Raw genomic sequence first — 12,635 nt, forward strand, 5'->3', positions numbered from 1 at the left:
GTGTTGCTTTAACTGACAAATGTGCAATCATGCAACGCTGTACCCAAACAAAATTCATGTCCTTTTTTCCCCACAAATAGAGATTTCTTTTGGTGATATTTAATCATCAGTTTTTATTTTTTGAGTTATAAACAAAAAAAGACCAACAATTTTGAAAAACAAAACACACAATTTTTTTTATTATAATAAATATCCCCCAAAAAAAAACGGTTTAGGCCGATATATATTCTTCTACGTATTTTTGGTTTTAAAAAAAAAGATATTGATTGGTTTGTGCAAACGTTATAGCATCTACAAATTACGGGAATTATGGCATTTTTATTATTAACTAGTAATGGCTGTGATCTGCGATTTTTAATGGGGACTGTGACACTGCGGTGAACAGATTGGACACTTTTGACACTTTTTTTGGACCATTGACATTTATACAGCGATCTGAGATAAAAATAGCCACTGATTACTATATGAATGTCACTGGCAGGGAAGGGGTTAACACTAGGGGGCGATCAAGGAGTTAAATGTGTTCCCTCAGTGTGTTCTAACTGTAGGTGGGATGAGACTGCCTAGGGGAGGAGACCGTTCGTTGTTCCTATATACTGGGAACACACAATCTGTCTCCTCTCTCCTCTCTCCTGCCAGAACAGGGATGTGTGTCCACAAGGAGGTAGAACTCCCTTTTACAATTGGTGGTGTCAGCAGAGAGTGTCAATAATAATAATAAATATATATATGGGTAATGGTAGATACATTAATACACACACACATTGAATTGAGTGGACACTTTATTCAACCTTACCAACTATGTAACCTCTGTAGAAGATCTGCATCCTGTGCCTTTGCCTTTTTGTTGGTAGGAATCCTCTATAGCACTGGTTGTGCCTGCATACTGCAATTTTTTAGACTGGTATGATCCATCTTAGACACTGGAGCTGTACAAAAAAAATAAAAAATCACACCTTACAGGTTATCTTTTAAAGCTGGAATATAAGACAGAAATACGGAGGCTACCACTGATGGCTTCTCCTGAAATTGTACTTGTCTGGTTGTTTAATGGCTTCAAAAAATTTCTGAGGCCCTAACCTTGATCAAGCATGTAGATCAGGAACCCTAACTTCACTAATCATGTGCTTGTTCAAGCAGAGTGAAAATACTCAAGCCAGAGATGCTAAGGCACCTAGCATTTTCTGAAGGCAATGGCAGTCCGTTGATGGCTCTTGGTACTGGTTTCCACCAAAAGGTCATTTGTGCACAAACTAGGACCCTTAACAGACCCTTTTCCCCTCAAGACCCGAAAAGCAGAAATCCCCCTTTGCAAAGCCTTAATTATCAGTACATAGAGGACATGTACAGAGAACAAGATGATCCGTAATCTGGCCATATTTCTTAAAAGTTTAATACAATTGCAATCAAGTGTATAGAAATTAAACATGAGATGATGTCACCTCCTTGGTCCATGCTTGGGCACACTGGACTATGGCAGAGGAAGTGGCATCTATATGCTATACAGTGCCTTGAAAAAGTATTCATACCCCTTGACATTTTTCAAATTTTGTTATGTTACAACTAAAAATGTAAATGTATTTTATTCGGATTTTATATGATAGACCAACACAAAGTGGCACATAATTGTGAAGTGGACGGAAAAAGGTTAGTTTTCACATAAAAAAAAAAAAAATATGTGAAAAATGCAGCGTGCATTTGTAATCAGGATTTTATGTGATAGACCAACACAAAGTGGCACATTATGAACTTGAAAGAAAATGATAAAATGGTTTTAGATAAAAAAATAAAAAATAGATACCTGAAAAGTGTGGTGTGCATTTGTATTAAGCCCCTTTACTCTGATACCCCTAACTAAAATCTAGTAGAACCAATTACCTTCAGAAGTCACCTAATTAGGAAACAGAGACCACCTGTGTATAATTTAATCTACATATAAATACAGCTGTTCTGTGATACCCTCAGAGGTTTGTTCGAGAACCTTAGTGAACAAACAGCATCATGAAGACCAAGGAACACACCAGGCAGGTCAGGGATAAAGTTGTGGAGAAGTTTAAATCAGGGTTAGGTTATAAAAAAATATCCCAAGCTTTGAACATCTCACGAAGCACTGTTAAATCCATCAGCCGAGAATGGAAAGAGTATGGTAAAACTGAAAACCTACTAAGACATGCCCCTCCACCTAAACTGACAGGCCGGGCAAGGAGAACATTAATTAGAGAAGCGGCCAAGAGGCCCATGGTAACTCTGGAGAAGCTGCAGAGATCCACAGCTCAGGTGGGCCAATCTGTCCACAGGACAACTATTAGTCATGCACTCCACAAATCTGGCCTTTATGGAACAGTGGCAAGAAGAGAAAGCAATTGTTAAAATAAAGCCATAAGAAATCCAGTTTTCAGTTTGTAAGAAGTCATGTGAGGGACACGGCAAACAGGTGGAAGAAGGTGGTCAGTTGAGACCAAAATTGAACGTTTTGGCCTAAAAACAAAATGCTATGTGTGATGGAAAACTAACACTGCATATCACCCTGAACACACCATCCCCACCGTGAAACATGGTGGTGGCAGCCTTATGTTGTGTGGATGCTTTTCTTCAGCAGTGACAGGGAAGCTGGTCAGAGTTGATGGGAAAATGGATGGAACCAAAGACAGGGAAATCTTAGAAGAAAACCTATTATGCCACGTACACACGATCGGAATTCTCATCAGAAAAAGCTCTGATGGTTTTCCTGACGGAATTCCGCTCAAGCTGTCTTGCCTACACATAGTCACACCAAATTCCGTTTAGAACGCGGTGACATACAACACGTACGACGGGAGTAGAAAAAGGAAGTTCAATAGCCAGTAGCCAATAGCTTCCGTCTCGTAGTTGAATCTGAGCATGCATGATTTTTGGCGTGTTGGAATTGCATACACACGATCGGAAAGTTTTTCCTTCAGGAAAATTGAGAACATGCTATCAATTTTTGGCTGGCGAAAATTCGGACAGCTAAATTCCGATGGAACATACACACGGTCGCATTTTCCGATGAAAAGCTCTCATCTGTCTTTTTCTGGCCGGAATTCTAATCGTGTGTGTGCGCAGCATTAGCGTCTGCAAAAAGACTTGCAACTGTGGTGGAGGTTCACCTTCCAGCAGGACAACGACCCTAAACATACTGCCAGAGCTACAATGGAATGGTTTAGATCAGTGGTTCTCAACTCTTGTCCTCGGGACCCACTAACAGGCTAGGTTTGCAAGATAACTGAAATACATCACAGGTGATCTCATTTGCTGCTCAGTGATTGTATAATTCTAGTCTGCATCTCCCCAAGGTAATACTTAAAACCTGGCCTGTTAGTGGGTCCTGAGGACAGGAGTTGAGAACCAATGGTTTAGATCAAAGCATAGTTATGTGTTAGAATGGCCCAGTCAAAGTCCAGACCTAAATCCCAATGAGAATCTGTGGTAGGACTTGAAAATTGCTGTTCACAGATGCTCTCCATCCAATCTGACAGAGCTTGAGCTATTTAGCAGGGAAGAATGGAGCAGGGAAAAATTCACTCCTTTTGGCACTAAATAGGACAAGGTAGAGATCTAACTACTCAGTGCTCAAATATACTCGCAGGATCTTAAGGAACAACTCATCTACTACAGCAGGTAAGCAATGTAAGATGTAGTGCATGAAATAAATATAGAACACCACATTTGAAGCAGTAAATATTACAATTTGTGCCTAGAGTGCCTTTTTCTTGGAATTTTTTTTCTAGGGGACAAGATAAAGAGAAGGAATTGAGAATGTTTTGGGAAATGTGCTACGGAGCAAACATGGGAGAAAAATTTGAGCAAGTGTGAACAGCACTTTAATCTCCGATTCCTTTTAAACAATGTTGAATGCTGTTCAACTTCTTTACACTGATGTCAGCACTTAGGTCAGGAAGACTCGTGAGCAGTGAATGTGCAATTCTAAGAAACTGCGTCATCGACTCTCCAGATAGAAATGTGACCACTGCTGGTGCAAGGATCTTAAAAAAAAAAAAAGAAAAAAAAAGATTTTACACACACACACACACACACACACACTCACCAGCCACTTTATTAGGTACACCTTTTCAATCGCATCTCAACTCAATGCATTTAGGCATCTAGACATGGTAAAGACAACTTGCTGAAGTTCAAGCTGAGCATCAGAATGGGGATTTAAGGGACTTTGAACATGGCATGGTTGATGGTGCCAGGTGAGTATTTTTAAAACTGCTGATCTACTGGAATTTTCATGCACAACTATCTCTGGGTTGTACAGAGAATGGTTCAAAAAAATAAAAAAATATCCAGTAAGTTGCAGTCGCGTGGACAAAAATGCCTTGTTGATGTCAGAGGAGAATGGGCAGACTGGTAAAGATGATAGGCAATGGTAACTTGAATATCCACTCGTTACAACCAAGGTATGCAGAATACCATCTCTGAATGCATATTGAACCTTAACCTCCCTAGCGGTGATCCCGAGTCTGGCTCAGGCTGGGATTTCAGTACCACGAGCGGTAACCGCGAGCCAGACTCGGGATCGCATGATTCAGGGAGAAGTTACTTACCTTGTCCCCTGGATCCAGCGATGTCCTCCGCTCGATTCACACAGTGCCCGAATGCCGCCGAGCTCCGTTCCCTGCTACGTTACGGCGCACGGGAGTGGAGATCGGCGCCAAATTCAAAAAAGTAAAAACACACAAAACACACACAGTACTGTAATCTTACAGATTACAGTACTGTATAAAAAAAATACACACCCCTTTGTCCCTAGTGGTCTGTCCAGTGCCCTGCATGGAATTTGGAGATTGTCCATAGCAACCAAAAAGTGTCCCTTTATGTCAAAGGTGATTTTAGACCAACTAAAAAACAGCGATAATAAATTATAATCACTTGCAGAATTGAGCGATAGCGATTTGTGGGGAAATTCATCATCAAACACTAAATCTAATGACAGTGACAATTCTGCAAATGAGCAAATTTCAGTGTTTTTGGATCTGATTACATTATTGAATAATTTTTATTATTATTTATTATCATTATTTATTATATTATAAACTTTCTCATACCCGGGATGTCTGCTAGACTCTGGTTTGAACAGATTTAAGAGAGTTATTCCTAAGAATTACAGGACTACAATATAAAATGCCAAATTTCCATGCAAAATAATTGTCCCGCTTTCAGCACCTAAAATCAGAACTAATCCTACCGCCAGGGAGGTTAAAGCAGGTGGGCTACAGCAGCAGAAGACCACACCAGGTGCCACTCCTGTCAGCTAAGAACAAGAAACTGAAGCAAAAATTATTGGCCAAACTTACACTTTAAAGTGATATTGGAGTTGGAAAAAAACAAAAACAAACACCACACATACAGAAACACGTCCTACTTATCTGCTTTGTGCAGTGGTTTTGCCCAGAACAGTCCTGATCCTCCTCACTCCAGGGTCCCCTGTCAGCGCTCCCTGCCTCTCCCTCCTGCCAAGTGCCCTTCCAGCAAGCAGCTTACAATTTGGGCACCCAGGCAGGTTCGCTCTCGAGTCGCTGCTCTGCGTGTCCATTCAGACACCGAGTCGCAGCTTAGCCCCGACCTTTCACTCTACTCGCTGGCTCACTGACTGTGATTGATAGCAGTGGGAGTCATTGACTGCCGCTGCTGTCTAAGCCAATGAGGAGGGAGAATCCCCGGAGAGCCGGGACTCTCGTGGCACATCGCTTGATCACGATGGGGTTCAGGTAAGTATTTGGGGGGCTGCTGCACAAAGAAGGGTTTTTTTCACTTCATGCATGCACTTGTATTTTGGGTGTCAAATGTAACATGGTGGGAACATGGTTCCACTTTAAAGTGAAGTTCCACCCAAAAATGGAACTTCCGCTTTTCTGGTTCTTCCCCCCTCCAGTGTCACATTTGGCACATGTATAAGCCAGGTATTTGCTCCCACTACTGGCGATAGATCGCCGCAGAATCTGCAGTGATCTATCGCCATGTCCGGCACCTCCTCCTTCCCCCCTGCTGTCTTCTGGGAGACACAAAGGTCCAGAAGACAGCAGGGACCAGTGAGATCACGCATGCGCAGTAGAGAACCAGGCTGTGAAGTCGCAAGGCCTGAAGATGTTGGCACCTCCACCCAGAAACTGAGGAACAGATCAGTGAGGACATCGCGGGCAGTTAAGTGTCCTAATATTAAAAGTCAACAGCTGCTGTATTTGTAGATGCTGACTTTTTTTTTTTTCGGTGGAACTCCGCTTTAAAGTGGTTGTATAGTCAGTTTTATGACTTTTACCTACAGGAAAGCCTATAATAAGGCTTACCTGTAGGTAAAAAAAAATCTCCTAAACCTGTACGGTTTAGGAGATATTCCCCTCACAATGCGCCGCTGACTGCAGCGGCTCATGCGCACAGGGGATTCTTGTCTGAAAGTCTGGCAGACACCGGACCCTGCCAGAAAGACATCTCCCACGCGCATGCGTGGGAGTGACGATATCGCGGCTCCGGCCACTCACAGAGCCGGAGCCGCGATACCTGGAAGAAACCCCCGAGGGAGCATGTCAGCTCCCTCGGCGTGGATCTGGCCAGATGTCGGGGCCTCGTTCTAAGGTAAGTATTTCATAATGAGCTAGTATGCGGTGCATACTAGCTCATTATGCCTTTTCCTTTGTAGGTCAGGAAAAAAAAAAAACGTCAGAGGGTTTACAACCGCTTTAACTCGCAAAGTTAAGATTTGTTATGTTATCTGGAACATCTAGAAATGTTAATAATGTACCCTTTGTTCGGAGTTCCTCTAAGGAGATTTGGGGAGAGATTTGGTGAAGTCACTTCAGTGTGGCTCACCGAGGAAGCAAAGCTCTGCCTCCACCAATGTGGCCACCCTCCACACAGACAGCGCAGAACAAGGACTGGTAAGTCAGTAATGGAAAAACGATCGGCTGCAGGGAGACCACAGGAAATACTGGTGACCAGGGCGGAGACAAGGGGGGCAGAAGGGACACTGTTCCCCAGCCACAGTGTTGGGGTGGGAGAGCTAGGTTTTTTGGCCGCTTGGCCCTCCCAGAAGGAGCATGGGCCACTAGCTGCTGGGGGTGGGGGAGGGCTCTGCACTCCCCCCCCCACCCTGCAGGAGGTGCTGAGTCTCAGTGTGGAGCTACTGGGGAGTGAGGGGAGCCTGCCCTTCTTCCTGTCTCCCCTTGTCATGTGATATATCACATGACCGGAGAGGTGCATCACATGTGGCTGTGTGATCTGTGAAGGGGGGGTGGGCTCAAGCCTAGACCTCCCCCTCTTACTTAGACCTCCTTAGCCTCCTCCCTCTCAGACTAGGTTCATGTTTGTGCATTGTGGGAACGTGTGCAAAAAATTATTAATGCCCCCCTCACACACACCTTGCTAACACATGCACTTTCACGCTTGTTGGTCCGGACCAAAACGCATGTTATCATAGTATCATGCATTTTTATGCCATGCGATTTTATATATTTTTTTCTGTGTCATGCACGTTTTATGCACGTTTTTCGCACATAGGGCAGTAGAATACACTAAAATCAATTAACGGTCCTAAACATGACGTGCAGAAACGTGCATCCCACCTGCATAGTCGTGAACAGAGCCTTAGGGCTAGTTTACACTTGCAGTAGCCCTCTGAAGAGTGATTCATATTGGATCATTTTTCAGAGGGCGTTTGACAGGCAGTGAGGAGGCATTATGTCACCTCCTCACTGCCTGTGTTAACCCATAAAATCCTTTATCACTATGCAAAATCTGCGTGCATTGCATGTGGTTATAGTGCAGTTGCAGCTCAGCCCTATTCACTTGCATGTTTCATGTTCAGCAGGTGGTACGGGCAGTCAAACATGACGGGGGATAATTTTACAAGTGTAAACAAAGCCTTAGGCCTTGTTCGGATATAGGATGGAGGGCAGCAAAAGCAAACTGATGAGCTGCATTTTTACTGCCCCCCAACCATTCACCTGAACAAGGAGATGCAGCTGCTCAGGGCTGTACACATGCCATGGCCTGATACTCTGCTTTGTGGCCGCGGCAAAAATTAAAATAGAAAAGGGGTATGTTGCAACTGCATGCAATACACACAGCTTGCAGCAGAATGGCTTGCCGTTTTGTAAACAAACCAGTCAGTTTAAAATAGGAATGAAAGGCAACATTTTTTTATACAGATATAAAATAACAATACATTCCCCCCCCCCCTTTTTTTTATAAGTGATCACATTCCCTCTGTTCCCAGCTGCATAAGATCTGGGAGGAGGAGAAGCTGCAGCAGGACACTGAGCTGCCCAGGACAAGTCTGATCATTGGAGGATAGCACACCGAGTTCTCAGCATAGCTAGGAAACTGGCCACAGTGTACTTTCTTGCTTAGTGTGGTCAGTTTTTAACAGGAAAGCAGAGGGACTTCACATAAAGGAAGCAATACAAAGAGAACAGGAGACTTTCTCATACAAGTACATAGTACAACAGGCACATATCAGGAATATGAAGTGTTGGGGTAACAAACGCTTTAAAACAGGCAGTGAGGAGGTGACATATTGCCTCCTCACTGCCTAGCAAATGCCCTCTGAAAAGTAATCTGCCACAGATTGTTTTTCAGAGGGGCAGCAATATCAAGCTCTTGGGAGTCCCCCCCCCCCACCAGATCCATTTAGTTTCATGCATTCCTCAGTGCCCACCTCCCCTTCCATTCTTTATCTCACCACACAAAAAGGCCAATCAGTCCTCCGACTGACACCAGCAACGCAGGGAAATTGTTTCCTTTCAAGTGGTAGCAGCATGCCCATATTTTGTGGTACGCCAAGTCTGTCCTGTGATATGTGTGTGTAATAATTTTTTCATTTCAGCTACTCTAGCCTTGTCTCCAACATACGGATATGTGCTGTGTCTGTGAACCCTACCCAGCTCTGAGTCTGGGCTCCTTGGCTTTGTTGTCATACTGGAGGTACGCAATGACATTACATAAATATAAAAAAAAAATTTAAACAAAAGTGTCAATTCTGTGATGATTGTATGGTCTGCACATATGAAAAAAGGTTGGGACTTGAAATAATTAGTCGTACACCATATAATATAAAAATATTAATTAATAAAATTGTGTCTCATAAAATATAAGACACCATATTAAAACCATTGTAACAGCATCATACCACTTAACCTCATATACTCCTCCTACTCTCCAAAATATCTCGCCACCTCTAGTAACTGATTAGATATAACATATCTCAAGAAAGACATCACTAAAGGGAAATTTAATTAAGGAGACAGCCACAACCCAACACGTTTCACCTTGTCTGCGTCTTCAGGGGTTCTAATGGAGGGCAGATGGGTAAGTAGTGATGCTGTAAAAGAGATAAATATACATAACATGGATTCACACATATACATATTCATTACATAATAAGGGTGTACACATGAATATGAAAACTTACATTTAGATAATACTGATTCTGGGGAACCTGGTAAGGGTATAGACACACTTCTACTAGAGCTCTTGTATGTGAATCAGATGACTGCCTCTCCCTGCTACAGCTGAAAGCTGGAGGGAGAGAGAGAACCCTGCTTTTAGCTGCTGCAAAGAGCTGTACAGGGCATCCTTCTGTAATTGTCCCTCCACCTGACCACACTGATTCCCTCTGTTGCTTGGCCCCCCTACAGGAGGACTGGTGGTCCTCCCTATCAGCGGCCCTGCCACCAACAAACAACTGAACTTTTAATTCTTCCATCAGCTCATCCTCCTACAGTTATTACCTTTTGTACCATTTTCCCCACCGTAGTAGATTGAAAGCTCTTTACCCCCTTTGTATTTTATTGTATTGTAGCTGTACTGTCCCTCTTTAGATTGCAAAATGCTACGCAAACTGTTGGCGCCATATAAATCCTGTATAATAATAAAACACTTCATTGAACAGAGTTTGGATAACACAGGGTTAAATGGAAAGATCATAAATGAACTGCACATTATCTGGACAGAATGCTTGGGGAGATAGTGATGTTTTCCTGCTTAGGAGATGTATGTTAGCTTGGGGGGCTGCAAACTCTGCAGGGCTCCAACACACACTCGCTGCTATTCCAACTCTTCACATATTTCCCACATAAACTTCCCTCCTGGCATTAAACTTTGCCAGATATTGTGCTCAGCTTACCATCCCAAACTGATGTTCCTCCTCAGCTCACCTCTCTCCCTGCATGTCCTGTAAGCAGAATAGCTGTGCTCCTTCTCTGGGTTCTCTCATCATATGGTACTGAAGATAGAGGAGGGGGGGATTCAGCGGGACACACAGAGCAAGTATGCAGACTGGGGGGGGGGGGGGGATGAGGAGACAGAAAATCAGCAGGGGGCGGCGGGGAGGAGCGCATCACGAGAGGTCTGATTAAATACAATCTCTTAGCAGCAGGGACCTGATCTACCATCAGCTAGCTGTGATTGACAGGTAGATCGAAGAGGAAGCTGTCATGGGGCCCCTTACTGGCAATGCCTGAATGGTCAGTCCACCCCTGGTGTGCGGCACTTACTATTGCGAGCTGCGTCTGTGGCTGCTGGTGTAGCACCTACCACACAGCTCGCATACTTCAAAGTCTTGCAGGACGCGGCTGCTGACGGGAACTGAGTTCCTGTTGTGGAAAAAGTACAGGAACTCCGTTCCCATGCGTTCCTGCAGGACTTGAGCCCTGGGCGGCCGGCTTTTCAATAAAAGGGATCCCAGCTACGGATTCACTCTAAGATCACATTTAGAAGCAGTGGGAGACGTGCCCCTGCCCCACTCTGCCACTTTCTGGTCATTCTGAGCTTACCATAGATATCCGTTAAGCCCGGAAGAGATCCGATGCAGCCATTTGCTGGGCAGGAAGTCGAGTGAGGGCAAGATCAACCCTACTCAGCTCTATGCTTTTAGAGGATCGGAGCGACCTCTGACGTGACTTCTGGTTCTCGGGTGTAAACACATTTTTTATATTTTTTCCACTTCTGTACCACTCATCGCACATATGCAGCGGCAGGGTGGCCCAGCTGTGCGAACCGATGTACCTGTACGCCAGTCCATGCACTAGAACTAGATACAGTGGGCGGGCTGCGGGAGCTCGCCCGCAGGCTTGATTTCCGACGGCCACCTGCGGTTCGAAAGAGAGAGAGAGACTCAGTTCCTAGTGATCAGGATCTCTCTCTCTATTCTCAGTGAGCCCACCCCCCTCCCTAGGGAACACTTAACCCTTTGAACACCACTAGTGTTAACCCCTTCCCTGCCAGTGTCATTTATACAGGGATCAGTGAATTTTTACAGGACTGATCACCAAAAAGTGTTAAATTTGTCCGCCGCAATGTCGCAGCTATATATATATATATATATATATATATATTCGCTGCCATTACTAGTAAAAAAACCTAAAAAGTCTCTAAATCTTTCCCCTGTTTTGTAGACGCTATAACTTTAATAATTATTTTAATAATTTTAAAGCAAGACATGTTAGGTATCTATTCACCCAGCGTAGTATCTTTCACCTCAATTTTATTCTCTATGGTCTCTACTAAAAAAAAAAATAGCGTGTGTGTGTGTGTGTGTGTGTTTGTTTAGGGTTTCTAAGTCCTTTCTAGCAAAAAATACTGATTTTTACTTGTAAATAACAAATGTCAGAAAAAGGCTGGGTTCTTAAGTGGTTAGGATCTAGGCTACCCATAAATGTAAGATAATTAGGCTGATAATGATTGGATCAGGAAATGCTCACTGAAGACTCTTCACATGCCAATTGCCGGCAGATCTAAAGGGAGGGAAAAAAACACATTTGGCAGAAAAAGCTGTGCACATTTCTGGAAAAATGTTCAGTGCTTCAATAATCTGATCAGTATGTAATAGATACAGCTGCAAAATGCTATTGATGGGACATATATCAAAGCTATTGCCAGGAGCAATGAAATTCATGATGAAATGTTTCAGTACCCAGGACTTACCACAAGATGGTGGTGTGACCCCTTTTTTGAAAATTATTAAGTTCTTTAATATACCTTTTCTAACCACTAGATGGAGCCAGAGAACCATTTCTGCTACTGTTAGAGATGAGACACCTTCAATGTAGATGAGACATAATGACTACATGTAGGCTGCACACTACAAGCATTGCTACCATGTGCACATTTGTTTGTTTGTTTTGAAATATTTATTGAAAAGCTTTTTATTATAAAACAAGATTTTAAAACATGCACTTTCCAAATAAATATTGGCTACATATACAAAGCCATAGGAAATACACACATTCAAGTGCAAAACACGCACACAACATTACCACATTTTTGTATGGTCAATACCTGTGATTAGTCTCAGATTGCTGCAATCATTTGTGCCAGCCTCCATAAATACTGACTTGAATTGAAAATGCTTAGGATCATGTGTTGCTGCAATTGCCTGTGATCGATTGCTGCCAGTTACATACAATTGATCGCAGACAATTGAAGGACGATTTCAGAAATACTTAATTTAAGATTGCAATACAAATTAACGGGGAGTAGGATTGTACAAATGGTCATGACAGCCCACACTCAGCTGTTTTCTAGTATCATTAAAGAGGAAGTAAACCCTTCCAAACAACTTGGACCTATAGGTAAGCCTAGATTAAGGCTTACCTGTAGGTCCAAGCAATATCTCC

The 12,635-nt window shown here is 43.2% G+C and overlaps 1 long non-coding RNA gene across 1 annotated transcript in view; it reads right to left on the reverse strand.

Moving 5' to 3' along the window:
* Positions 1-769: 769 nt before the first annotated feature.
* LOC143988816 (uncharacterized) overlaps positions 770-12,635 on the reverse strand; it is a 30,399-nt gene continuing 18,533 nt past the window's right edge. The window contains exon 2 of the long non-coding RNA XR_013276919.1: positions 770-929. This is a non-coding gene — a long non-coding RNA (uncharacterized LOC143988816). The remainder of the gene's footprint in view (positions 930-12,635) is intronic.

Source organism: Lithobates pipiens, unplaced genomic scaffold (assembly GCF_037356315.1).
Source record: "Lithobates pipiens isolate NorthernLeopardFrog02 unplaced genomic scaffold, aLitPip1_a1.2 Scaffold_1, whole genome shotgun sequence".
NCBI lineage: Eukaryota > Metazoa > Chordata > Amphibia > Anura > Ranidae > Lithobates > Lithobates pipiens.